The following is a 13,657-nucleotide window of genomic DNA, read 5'->3' on the forward strand; positions in this document are numbered from 1 at the left end:
CGGCTTGACCCCCTCTGAACGCCTCACATCTTTACGTATTATTACACATCAGTACAAAGCACTACTTATTTTGAACTACAGAAGCCATGACTACCGTAGCAGTGCAGTGCTTATCTGCTGTTCAACACCAACGAATGGGTAAACAATACACCAACCACTCCGTATGACGTGACGTCATTTCCCACAATTCCACGTTCCTGCTGTTTTCGTACCCATTTGAATTCTTCTACTCTTCTTCATTAATTTTCATCAAAAATACTATTCAGTTGGCGAAACCAAGTACTTACCACGTATACATTGACGGAAAGAATTTCTGTACAATATCAGGAAATTAGTTCATAATGGATCTTCCCTTACTAGGGATGTGCGAGTAGTACTTTTTGATCTCGAGTCGATTATCGAGTCGAGTAGGAAATTACTCGCGAGTATCGAGTTGAGTATAGTAAATTCTGAACCAGACAATACAACAATGCATGCACCAACATATTATCATTATTTGGAAAGATAGTGAGGAGAGTTGAAATTATGTCACAATTAGGAGAGGAATTAAAAAAAACCGTCTTAAACAGTTGCATAAGCACAATGAAAATTGATTAACCTCTAGTAATAATAATAGCGAAAAAAAATTTCTTTCGCTACATACTTGCGTGGCTGGACATTAGAACGACTTTAAAACAATATTATCACATGAATTTCATTATAGCACCCTCTGTCGGCAGATTTCTGTCGAAAACTCTGTACCCGAAACTACTCGACTCGACTCGAATTTTGCAGCCACATCCTCACATCTCTAACCCCTTTCCAAAGTCATCGTAGGCGTTTACCATCGTATTTTTGATTCCCAAAATCGTCAGTGGCGTTCACGACGAATAAAAAATAATGTCCTGAAAAAGCCGAGCTCTCCACTTCTCTTGGAATTTTCACCCCTCCCACAGTCTGGAGTGTGTCCGACGCCACGTTTGATTACGTAAGACCGGTTACGTAACCGGACCATTCCGGTGCGTCTGCTCTTCAAAATCTCCGCTGAAAATGTTCCTTGACCTCTTCATCCCAGTTCCCGAAATTCCTTCACGTACAAGGTCTGTTTTCTTGATAGCGTCTCAAGGAGTGAAACTTACGGCATATTTGAAGACTGAAATCCATTTTAAAATAATAAATCCCAATAGTAGTTAGACGTGCACACAGAAATTATTTTTTAATTTCTTCTCAATGTACAATAGTCCTTCAAAACTGCATTGTTTTTACTCTGCATCCCTTTCGAAGTTGAAATCATATCCAGTTCTTGTAATTATTTGATAGCAAATACGACTTCTTTTTTCATGAAACTTATAGCAGGTTCACATTAATTACCACGAGATAAAGTTTCCCTGGTCCGGGAACCGAATCTCGGACCTTTAGCTTTCTGGGCCACCGCTCAGGTCAACCTGTTGCAGTATGACATTAATTTCCATGATAAAAAAATACTCGTGGACAGGGGCGCAGCTAGGAACTAAGGCTAGGGTGTTTTTAGGCGCAACTAATACTTAGAGATGTGGGGGTATTGCATACCCGCCAGGGTAAGTGGGAGTTGCGTGGGCCCTCCTCCAGAAAAAAATTAAGTTTAGTGGTTTAAAATGGCGAGTTTTACGGCTTTCTGGGGGATATTTGATTAATACTAGCACTATTCTATTAGTAATACTAATCCAATTAAGTAAAATGGATTAAACTTTAATTCTAATAAAACATCTCTGAGCTCTGGGGGGTAGTTATTCCCCCAAAACCCTCCCCCTCGCTGCGCCACTGCTCGTGGACCACCAGGAATCGAACTACGCATATTTGGCTTTATGAGAGACCTCTACGCTGTCCATGTTCTTTTATTTCAGTGGCAGTTTTACGGAGGTTCATCGGTGCTAGATGTTAATAATATTGCAATTGAAATTAAAGGTTGAGAAAAAGTGTAATGAGAATAAAATAAGTTGGATAGCCTACTGTTAGTGGTCTGCGGGACTCATTTGGAGGCCGACTTGAGGATTCTCTTTTGTAATATTCATGGGTCCGGGGTTCGATACCTGGTCCAGGGGAATCTTTTCTCATGGCAAATAATGCGAAGTCCTCCGCCGTTCACGAGGTAGGATTGAAATAAACCACACTGTATTAGGTCTCTCATGAAATGCATCACTTCCTAGGTTCAGTTCTTATACAGTGCTTCTGCCAATAGGGTGGTTTCCTATTATTTTTTTATTTCCTTAATCGAAAGATTATTACTCCTGGAGTACGTATTTCACATTTTTAGATTTTTAAATGACGATATCTATTTTTCGCGATTAAATGAAATGTGAAAATTTTCAAGCGCGAGAAAACGCGACGCTTAAGTATGAATGCCGGGAAATACCTCCGTACGTCGTATTTCTGGTTAACCCTCCCGCCCGGTGAGGTGACCTTGAGGCGAGGCTTAACGGTGATACGTCGCAGGCTGCTAGGGGGTAGCTGAGTACCTTGCTGGATGGTAGGTTTATTTAAAAAAGGTTTATTAATACCTTATCAAACGAAGAAAACTTTCCGACCTTAGCCAGTTTTAATAGGTGATTATTAAGACATGTTTCCCTGAGCTCTGTGCTTCATGCATGCAATGGTAACCTCAGACGATGTATAACTCCTATCCTCTCGTGTAGAAACTAGGTCCCTGTGACGTCATGTGGAGTGGAATCGCATGGGCGCCAATCTGGCCTTTTTCAAATGAGGATAAAATTTGACCCTTGCCATTCGTCTAAACCGGTATTTCAAAAACCAAATAATTTGTGTAATATGAATACAGTAATGGTGGGTAACGAATCGCAATCAATGCCTTTCGTTTTCTTTGATGAAGGAAACTACCCTATTACTTATTTTGATTATTATTTTTTATTATTCAAGTCATTTTGCATCCATATTTTTCTAGTAGTTTCCTGTCACTGACAGCAAAAATAAGTACCTACTCGAATCCGTCATGTGCCAACCACGACTCGATGTCTGGCAAGTTCCAATTCAGGAAGTGACGGTAACCCGCCTTTTCATCTGAATCTCTGCCAATGCTCCGAAGATTTTTTTCTGTGAAAAATTGCTTTTCGTTTGTCAACGCTCCTTATTAGAGCCTCGCAGTTAAAAGTATACCCATCAATATTTTGATTCGGCTACTCAAGGGCACTCGTATACATCTACATCTATATAATTCCCCTGCGAGCCACCTCTAGGGTGTTTGGCAGAGGGAGAATTAGTTAGAGTACCATAAGAATAAGAAAGTATGATACATACTAGTATTTTTCAAATAATCTTAAATACCTGCTGATTAATCAGGTCTAATTAATCCAATATAACTAAATACCTGACTGTGAAATCGATCGATTAGATTTTCATCGTCCTTAGTAAACATGTTTTCAAATCTTCAATACTGATAGATTTTGAGGTAACCCGCGCCAAGGCTTTAAAATCACCAATGCTTCCTCTTTCATGCTGGAGACCTCATCAGGGCTAATGACCAGATGAATGTAGGGCTCACTACCCTTGATGAGGTCTCCGGTATACGAGAGGATATGTCGGCTGTTTTTAAGGCATGGCTTGGGTTACCCCAAAAGCCATCAATATCGACGAACATGGACCGCGGAAATTGTTGTAATTTCACCGATTTAAATCTTCAACATTTTCCTCACTGCCCCAATGTAACCCTATAATACCCATTTAATATTTTAGATGGACATACTCAAGTGTTTCATTCAACAATCAGGAGAAAATTGTTATTTACTTACTAATTCTTATTTCTCAGAGAATTTTCAAATCAAAGGTTTTTCAACCCTGATGACCATTTTTTCTTTTGGTATTCCGTCGTTTCTTATCCATCCCCTTATTACTGTCTTTCATACATGTTCACTTAGCCAATTTAAAATTTTTTATAAAGGCAATATAACTGTTAAACGAAATGTTACATTAAAATTACCAATATGCTTTCTTTTCAGTGAAATGCCTGTCAATCTGCTTATGTATCATTTGTTCAAAAGCTGAAGTTCCTCATAGTGCATCCAATAAGATTTCAAATAATCTCTGTTCAGACAGGTAATACCTACATAAAACGATTTCTATGAGGAACCTTCAAAATGCCAATTTATCGAATTCATGTCTTAAATCAAATAAGTTATTTGGTTGGTATTTCATGATCTTCATGACACATTTTTTATTCACTATTAGCATCACAAGATAGTCAAAATAATTTAAATTATTGGAGTGAGAAAATGAGATGCATTAGTTTGGGCACAGGGCTGATTCTTTTTCCTTAAGAGATAAATTTTATTGTGCGCGCGAATTGTTTGAATTTAAGCATTCTTATGGGAATGATGGTATAGTATTTGAATGGTGGAGTATTTGGATGCGACTGACAGCTAAAGTCATTTGCGCCGTAGAGACGGGTAGGGATGTAAGGGTGGAAAGAACCCCGGCGATTTCATTAGTCTGCCCTTAAAGAAAGGCTCCAAGGGACTACGGCTTTACGTACCATCCAACGGACGAAGAGCAGTTCTTGAAGCGCCTCTCTGAAACACCCAAGAAGGGATCGGGAAATCTCTGAAAAATGAACGCCACTGCCGAGAACCCGGGACCATTGGTCTGGAAGCCAACACTCTTAACTTCCACATCAACCCAAATCCCTTTTAAAGATTAATCAAGGGCAATTTAAAGACAAGATTATCTCGACTTTTATATAAGTCAGTCATATCTTTGAATTATTTTCGTTCCTTGTTCCAATCCAATACAATGTGTTTCAGGAGGAATCTGTAATAATCCAACGATTTAACCTTTGGATTTTTCTCTTTCATAGAAAAATCTTCCGAAGTCGCTGGCACATTAATCGTTGGTCCAGGTCTTGCTAGAAAGCACACCCTCCTTGGTTTCTATGACCCTGGAGTGAGTGTGTCCCTTCCTTCCCCCGTTGAGAGTCTGGTGGATTAAAGCCCAAGAGATGCCACCACTGAAAGGGTCCTTGCGTATGCGTTCAATACTTCAGGGGTTGGTAAGGAAGACAGTTCAAGATTTTTTTCTCCATAAACATGGGATCGCAACCAGTGAAGTCATAGCAAAATTAGCAGTGCCGGAACGCACTTTCCTTAACTTTTTTTTTGGAATTTAAATGTGTTAGGTACTCTGTGTTTTTTATTGCTAGTTATTATATACATTTTATTGCAAAAATTTTTGTTTTGTTTATGAATGTATACTTTGGAACTTTGGCGAAATAGTGTTCAGTAAATTGGATAAACGCGGAAGAAAACCCGGAAAATCGCTGTCTACTGTCATATTCTCTGCGGAAGCTTACTGGGAAACTTTAAAATTCTCTTCTCTACCACCTGCTGACATAACCTGTATGCCTTATACGAATATGACTTAACGGAAGAAAACCTGGAAGAATCCCTGCTTACCGTGATAATCTCCGCGGAAGCTTACTTGGAAACTTTAAAATTTTCTTCTCTACCACCTCCTGAAATAACCTGTAAGCCTTAAATATGGCTAGTGGCAATGTTTCCTCACCATGAGCATTAATATTGGCAGCGAAGGTGAGATCCCAATCCGCCTTTGGCAAAGCAGGTCTCTTTGCCAGGCAAGTTGCAGCTCAGGAAGAGATGGTACACCACTTTATGAGCTACAGCTCTGCCAGGTTTTAGGCGGGCCAAAGTATTCTCATTTTTTCTTTCCGTAAGAAAAATGGTGGCCGTCGCCAGAGCGAAAGTGCATGTCCTTGCTTTGAGGACGTTTGGCATGAAAATTCCACGTATATCTCGCGATTTTAGTCTCGCAAATTTTCAATCATTTTCAGTTGTTAATAAATATAATTTTAAAGTAATTTTCAATTTCAAGAAAACTAATTTTCAATATTTGTATTTATGTACATTGATCTCTCGGTAATGCGGCAATACTCTGGTCCAAAATCTCGGCAATCCGGCAGATATCGGACCCGAGTATTGCCGAATTACCGAAAATGTTGGATTGCTGGAAATCACTTATAATGTAGTACCTAAACGGCAGAGGCTATGTTTCATAGTGTTTATACATGTTTATAATATATTTTATTGAACATAAAAGTAGTGCATACGCGCAGTTGCAGTGTTATCGGAAAATCAAACTACAATACAGGAAAACTGAATTTACTTTTTAGCACTATCGTTTCGTATCAATATTTCAAATTATTTCATTGAATTGGAAGGCTTTCCTCGTTGTAAGCATTATTTTCCCTATTTTTTGCTGAAATAGGCTCACCTGCGATGTGGAATACTCCGAATTAGCGAGCTTCCTACTTGGTAGCTGCCTGTATAAAAACGTCGGATTACTGGCAGGGCCGAAAAAGTGACGTACGAGTTATGGAGAGAGTACTGTAGTATTTAACGAGGGATTTCCAGCATTCGCAAGTACTGGAATGCATTCTATACATGGATCTGAAGACCCGCGTCCACGATAAATTGTCCCCGACGATTTCAAAGCCACAAAACCTTCTTCAAGTGCACTGGCCAAACAGGGTGGTTTCCTATTATTTTTTTATTGCCTAAATCGAAAGATTATTACTCCTGGAGTACCTATTTCACGCTTTTAGATTTTTAAATGACGATATTTATTTTTTGCGATTAAATGAAAAGTGAAAATTTTCTAGCGCGCGAAAACGCGACGCGTAAGTATGAATGCCGGGAAATCTCTCCGTGTGACGTATTTCTGGTTCCCGCTGCCGCCTTGTGAGGTGACCTTGAGGCGAGTTGAGCGCTGATACGACGCAGGCTGCTAGCGGGTAGCTGAGTACCCTGCTGGCTGGTAGCGCTTGGCTTAAATAAGGATTATTAATACCTTATCAAATGAAGAAAACTTTCCGACCTTAGCCAGTTTTAATAAGTGATTATTAAGACATGTTTCCCTGAGCTCTGCGCCTCATGCATGCATTGGTAACCTCAGACGACGTATAACTCCTATCTTCTCGTATAGAAACTAGGTCCCTGTGACGTCACGTGGAGTGGCATCGCATGGGCGCCAATCTGGCCCTTTTCAAATGAGGATAAAAATGGACCATTGCCATTCGTCTAAACCGGTATTTCTAAAACGAAATAATTTGTTTATTATGAATACAGTAATGGTGGGTAACGAATCGCAATCAATGACTAGCGTTTTCTTTGATGAAGGAAACTACCCTATTCGATCTAGTCCTACTTATTTTCCATCCATTCTTGCATACAGCTGTGGTTACGCGGGGAATTTTGCCGTGCATTTCCCTGGTAATATATTCACGCATTACCTTACTCGTAGAAACAGTGGCGCAGCGAGGGGGGTGTTTTGGGGTTTAAACCCCCCCCCCCCCCCCCCAGAGCTCAGAGAAATATTTAAATTTAATCCATTTTACTTAATAGGAATGATATTACTAATATAATAGTGCTAGGATTAATAGAATATCCTTCAGAAAGCCGTAAAACTCACCATTTTGAGCCGTTTATTTTAAAATTCCGCAATTTATTAATCTCGCACCTACCGCTTATCCTGGTGGGCATACCATACCCCCACACACCCCGGCATTAGTTGCATCTAAACCCCCCCAGCCTTAATTCCTGGCTGCGCCCCTGCGTAGAAATGTATTATGCAATCGGAGGGGTTATTTTGATGAGCTATTCTGTATTTACGCATTTTGATGACATCACAGAATTGTTAAAATACGGGCATTGTTTTGGAATCCGCCCACGGCCTTCGAGGAGCGGCTCGCTTGAAGCTCACATTTTACGGGAACGGTTATTTTCCATTGCGTAATTGTTGTATCTTCAAATAATAAATGACTCATTGAACGGTTCTTTTACGGATCCAGCAGCTCTCGAATGCGATCATTTTCGTTTGGGAATACCGATTGACCCCCCACGCCTTAATACCTTCTATTCTAAAAAGTTTTTATGTTAATGCGCTTTTTGAAGATGATTATGGGAGATAACGGTCATTTTGGCTACCAAATATTTGGGGCTCACCGCTTAATCCCCATGAACAGAAGTCTAATGAAGAATTTTTCAGTTTTCTCCGGTGAATTAGGAAATGAAGCATCATGCACAAGCTACTCATTGTTAGAATTTGCCTTACAGCATAACTGAGCGTCAAGATATGCAATCATTTGCGCAATAATTATAATGATACCCCTTTTGTGCTTTACATTTTTTGTAGTAATTTTTTCAAACTTTACAAACAGTTCCGGGGTAGTAATTAGAGTTAAATTTAGAATATATAATAGAAATTTTTGTTTGAAGATTTTTGCAGCACCTATTTATCCATCTTATTAGTTCCTTTCGGGAAATGCTGCGTTGTTAACATTTTCTGCGCGATGTTTCACTCCTGGTGGATGGATATAATCTCAGACGGATATGAAAGGGGTTCCTGGCCCAATCTAATGCCGAACGGCTATCGTCTTCCGTTAGAAATTCAAATCGGGTCAACGATGGGATAGCGAATCCTATATAAAATCTGGACGAGAATGTTACCCCGTTCATTTTAAACGCTTCAAAAGCGACAGACTTCCAAAAGAAATATTAATTCGCTGATACCGAATTCTTTCCTATGCCATTGCTTTCTTTTAATGTTATCGTATTTTTATAATCAATGTATTTCTGTTTTGCCTTGACATTGGCCCTCAGCCATTGAAGAAAGCAACACATCGAAACGTTTGAATTGAAAAGAGAAAAATATTGCAAAACAAAAAATAATAAAATTGTCTAGTCAAAATCTCCGATGTTCTTTCTGTCCACAAAATCCCTACCATGAATGATTTCATCTCCCACCTAGTCCTTAATTTTAAGTCCAGGCTGAAGGGCACTAATAATACTCTCCTTACAGACATGTGGGATTATGATCCAAGTGTCCCAACGACACATACACTGCCTCACCAAGTCACTCTTCTATGAGTATTTTCAACGTCTTTACCTCCTTATCAAAGGTTTCTTCATCAAAATTTGTAATTATTTTATAAAACAAAAAAGTAAAACAAGGAAATAGATTTAAAAAAAGATAGATGTTGCTAATCCTTGCATATCAGCAAATAATAATGTAAATATTAAAACCAAAAAAATGACAAAATAAAAAAGGAAAAAATAATAGCAAACAAATGTTATAAAAAATATTCCAATTTATGGAAAAAATTAATATATCTTATGCTATCATGAATTTTAATTGTACAACGTACTATCAAATTCTAGATTTGAGTTTCTCTTTCTCACAAACAACATTATACACCATCAACAAAACACGTGCGTCATTGTAAGTATTTTTGTTATCTGGCTGGTTAGAGTGATTCGAGGCTCACCGGTACAGATCCTATTTGCACCATTTTATGTGCGATTATGCCGTGGAAAGAGATCGTCGCCTTCGTCGTTTCCCGTTCATTCTCTTGAAAACGAAAAATAAACAGTAGGAAGTCGAGCAGAAAATGTTACCGACGCTGCATTTCCCAAAAAAACTAACAAGATAGAATATAGGATTCACTGAATAATCTTAAAATTAGGCTACCATCTTTTTTCAAGCGTGAATACAAGATAACGTGATGATACAAAATTAAAATACGTATTTATATTAACATGAATACAAATAAAAGGTGAAATAATTGATAGAACACGAACAAAAAATGTTGGACTCGTTAGTGGTGCGGAGGTGAAACAATGGCTATTGCGCACAGTCTAAACAGCATCACATTGTCAAGAAAGTAGTTTAGGAGCGAACTGTTAATGATTTTTCGACATGATTCAGTTGTCCGCTCTTCATTCACTTGGTAAGTGCATTCGATTCTGAAAGAGCCCTTGTGTATGGATTTTTCTTTGCGGTAAAAAGAGCTTGAATAGCCTGAATTATTCCACGGGTGAAGTGTGTCCCCTGCCTATCGGCCTCAGAATCGATGAAAATGTCTACTCCTTGTTCGTTGACCTTTCGTAGACGAATACCCTTTCATTGTCAAGAAAAAAATCTGGACTGGAGAGAAGAAGATTTCTTTTCTTTCTTGTATCACTTTAAATGACTTCAATCGACTTGTTTACGAAGATTCTTGAGTGTATCGTTCGAACGTGACTGCAGAGTAACTTATTGCAAAGACTGTTATCCAGTGTTAAATAAATTAACAATTTATTTTATTATTGATGTACATAGATCAGTGCAAATTGACTATGACCAGGTGGCACAGTAGGTTTATATCGCAAGAAATGAAAAAATAATGATATTCAAGTATGGGACACTAGTATGTTTTTCATATTAATATCTCCGTTAAAATTTCATTAATGGTGATCATCAATGTCTGAATATGCATATATCATATTTATTTTTGAATGTCATATTGTTGCACGATATGGGTTGAAACAACTCTCTTGGTAAGTGTATTGCATTCGTAACAGTAAATCCAAAATATAAAATTATTAAAATTTTTGTTTTTCCTCACTATCGGGGATGCTATGATTATAATTGAGTCGATAAATTCAAAAATAGTTTTCATTACACATCAGCATTTAATATATGATTAACAAATAATATATTGGAAATGGAAGGGCCACTTGCCGTCTGTTGTGTCATGGAGGCCAATTCGGAGCTTACTGTTCAGATACAACTTTTGACTTTAATCATAATTTTTCAGCCCTTAGTTTCCTTTGTTTTCTTTCAAGAGAAATACATTTGTATTCCAAAATTCCAATGAAATCTGTTGGCCCATTCTTTGATCATAACTCCAATTTGAAGGGGTTTAAATGGATCAAAAGTCGCAGAAAAGTCGTCGGCATTGATTCGTGGTATTAAGGTGATTCAAAGGTGTCCATTCGGGGGAGTGTGCTTGTGTCTGTGGTAGTCCCTGGCGTGGAAGTAATTCCCGTAAACTGACACAGGAGGTCATTCTGGTGAAGTGTTTTTTTGGTTCATTCCTCTGACGAGTGGTGTCCAAACTTTTTACTGCCAATTGAGAACTCTTTTGAATACCTATCTATAGAGGCCGTAGATCTCATTTCCCCGTTATCTATCGTGGTAATTAGCCAATAAGAAATACTTACGCTTACCCCCTGTCAATTTTTCACAATATTACCGTCTTGAATGATTTTTCTTACAGTACATATCTGTATCGGTATTGGTTAAACTACTTGAAGGTATTTATGATACTAAGAGTAATATTTTTTTATTTTTGGTGGAGTGCTGCAACGTTATTTTGAATTTTACTCGAGATTCGGTTTTCCTCGTAAGTAAAAATTCCAGAATACCAGACACTTTCTCTCTGACAACTGTACCTGAACTTTGAAACGTTTTATGGCAATTATAAAACTGGCTTTTATCTTGAAAGATCCCTATACAAACGTCATACCGATTATACCTCCATACCTCCATGATTGTTTGCCAGAATTATATGATAACGCCATGATTCTCCCCTCCAGTCTGAGCCAGGACATTAACTTAGTGACTTATCAAATGAAGTGTGCGTTATAATTGTTGTTCGGTCAGATCATTGATTTTTTAGTACGGTTTGAATGACAAGTTTTTCGTTTTTAGTGACTGAGGACTCAATTTCTTTTTGTAGGGCAGGGAATAAAGAAATAATTACTTTTTCATTAAATCCTGAAAAGATATGCAGAATGCTATCATGAAAATATACGGTATGGGTATCCTTTCATCATCTTCAAAATGAAATAGAAAATAGCAGATATTTTAATAGACGAAAAATCAGTTCAAAGACTCACTCACTATCAGTAGAATTCTCAGGAAGCGATAGCATCCAAAATTCATTTCGTTCCTTACCTCATTTTTTTAGTTTTGCAAGCACCTTTCAAGCAGTTCATCTGGGCTTGTTATTATTTGCTTATCGTTCACCTGTTATCGTACCATTGTGGAGAGGAGATTTTCTCAAACTTGAGGCACGATTTTAGCGATTAATTTCTCTTTGCCACTTTGGAATCCTGAAAAACGAAGTGGTCCGATTATTCGGTCGAAGGAGAAAACAGTAATTCACTGTCAGGTTTTCAATTTCAGGGCTAATTCGCATAGGCTGAGGTAGAGATCGCCTAGAACTAGCCCGAAGGTGAGACTTTTTTTCTAACGTTCAAGGTAAGGGAAGGGAATTTTTCAAAACCATCAGTCGCACCGTGCTGCGAGGATTTTTGTTTGATATTATCCTAAGGGTCCATCTCGATTGGTGGGACGATCCACCCACTTGGCAATCACGTTTCGAAATAGTGCTTATAAGATCGTATTATACACGTGCAATGGAGGATTTTATTAAGTGCTCCGATTGCTAATAAATGAATACAAATCAATCTCATACACCCCTGCACTTAAAATTGGTTATTTTTCCCTCATTTCATAATTTTTTATTTATCCTGAAATTCATCCCGAGTTTTTTTCCCTTTACTATCACTTGTACCTATACTACTGCCTTCGTCGTCAAAACAACCTAATTCTCAGTGGGCGGAAAGCTTAAAGCCGTTGGCTTACGTCATATTTCGTTTGATAACGAGTAGTCTCTTCCTTGTATAGCATTTGCTCTTGATATACTAAGCTTAGGGACGCCACTCGACTGGCATAACTACCTTGCGTTTTCGAGGAGCGCTCAAGAACCCATTGAACCCTCTTGCCGGAGGGTGTTTGAACAGGGATTCAGTTACTTACCGAATTCGCATGTGGAGTCTAATGCGCTTTCTGCGTTGAGAGAGATAACAGCAGAAGTCGGGAGAATTTCTGAGACAGTGGAAATCTGCTGTGAGGAAGAAAAATGATAGGAGCTCTCCTATTGCTGACGTACGGCACTTAGATTACAGTCATGAAGATTTTTTATCGTATGTAACGTCGCGTCCTTGATGTTCGGCGTGATTAATTATGCCATGGTACTTTTATTATGCATTGATGTTTGGATTGCATTTTTATTTGTATGCATGTTTATGTTTATATTGCTGTTTTGGGAGTTGAGGGCGCTATGGTGATGGAGGAGTAAATAAGGGATTGTTAATAGGAGAGCCATATTGGATGTAAGAGAGAGAATAAAGCTCCAGAGATTATAGATGACTACTATTGCTTGAGAAGCAAAAAAAAAGGTTACGACATCACACGTATCAGACGAGAAATTAAATACAATAATATTCCTCTCGCAGGTTTAAAATTATTTGCGTGAAAATGATTTTTCCCCTAAGAATTTTGGGCCTTGAAAATGCCAGCTTTCTTAGGCACGACTTCTGTCCTTCGTATAGTCGAAAACGTTTCCTCGATATCGAGGCGTGTCATCATCATACGTCAAGAATCCATAGATTGGTTTGACCAAGCTCTCCATTCTGTTCCATTTTCAGCTTGCCTTTTCATAGCTAAGTATTTATCCTCTTTTACATTCTTCATAGCCTGTCCTGTGTAACTCATTCGGGGCCGTCCCTTGACCTTATTCCCATCCTCCTGTCCTTATTATGGCTTATAATGTGGCCTAATAAGTTAAGTCTTTTCCTTAATGTTTTTAGAAGACTTCTATTTTCTCCCACTGTCCCCAGCACTTCCTCATTATTCACTCGGTCGATACTTCTTCATCATTCTTCGGTACCACCTCATTTCGAATGCTTCCACTCTTGACTTCTCTGCCGCGGTTAACGTCCAAGCCACGCTTCGATAGAGAAACATGCCCCTTAATGTAGCATCGGATGAATTGCTTTCTTTCTTCTTT

The 13,657-nt window shown here is 38.5% G+C and overlaps 1 protein-coding gene across 1 annotated transcript in view; it reads left to right on the plus strand.

Annotated features, from left to right (window-relative positions):
* The window catches only part of LOC124160570 (phosphatidylcholine:ceramide cholinephosphotransferase 2-like), a 479,802-nt gene that overhangs the window by 125,694 nt on the left and 340,451 nt on the right, over window positions 1–13,657 (plus strand). The window lies entirely within an intron of this gene.

Source organism: Ischnura elegans, chromosome 6 (assembly GCF_921293095.1).
Source record: "Ischnura elegans chromosome 6, ioIscEleg1.1, whole genome shotgun sequence".
NCBI lineage: Eukaryota > Metazoa > Arthropoda > Insecta > Odonata > Coenagrionidae > Ischnura > Ischnura elegans.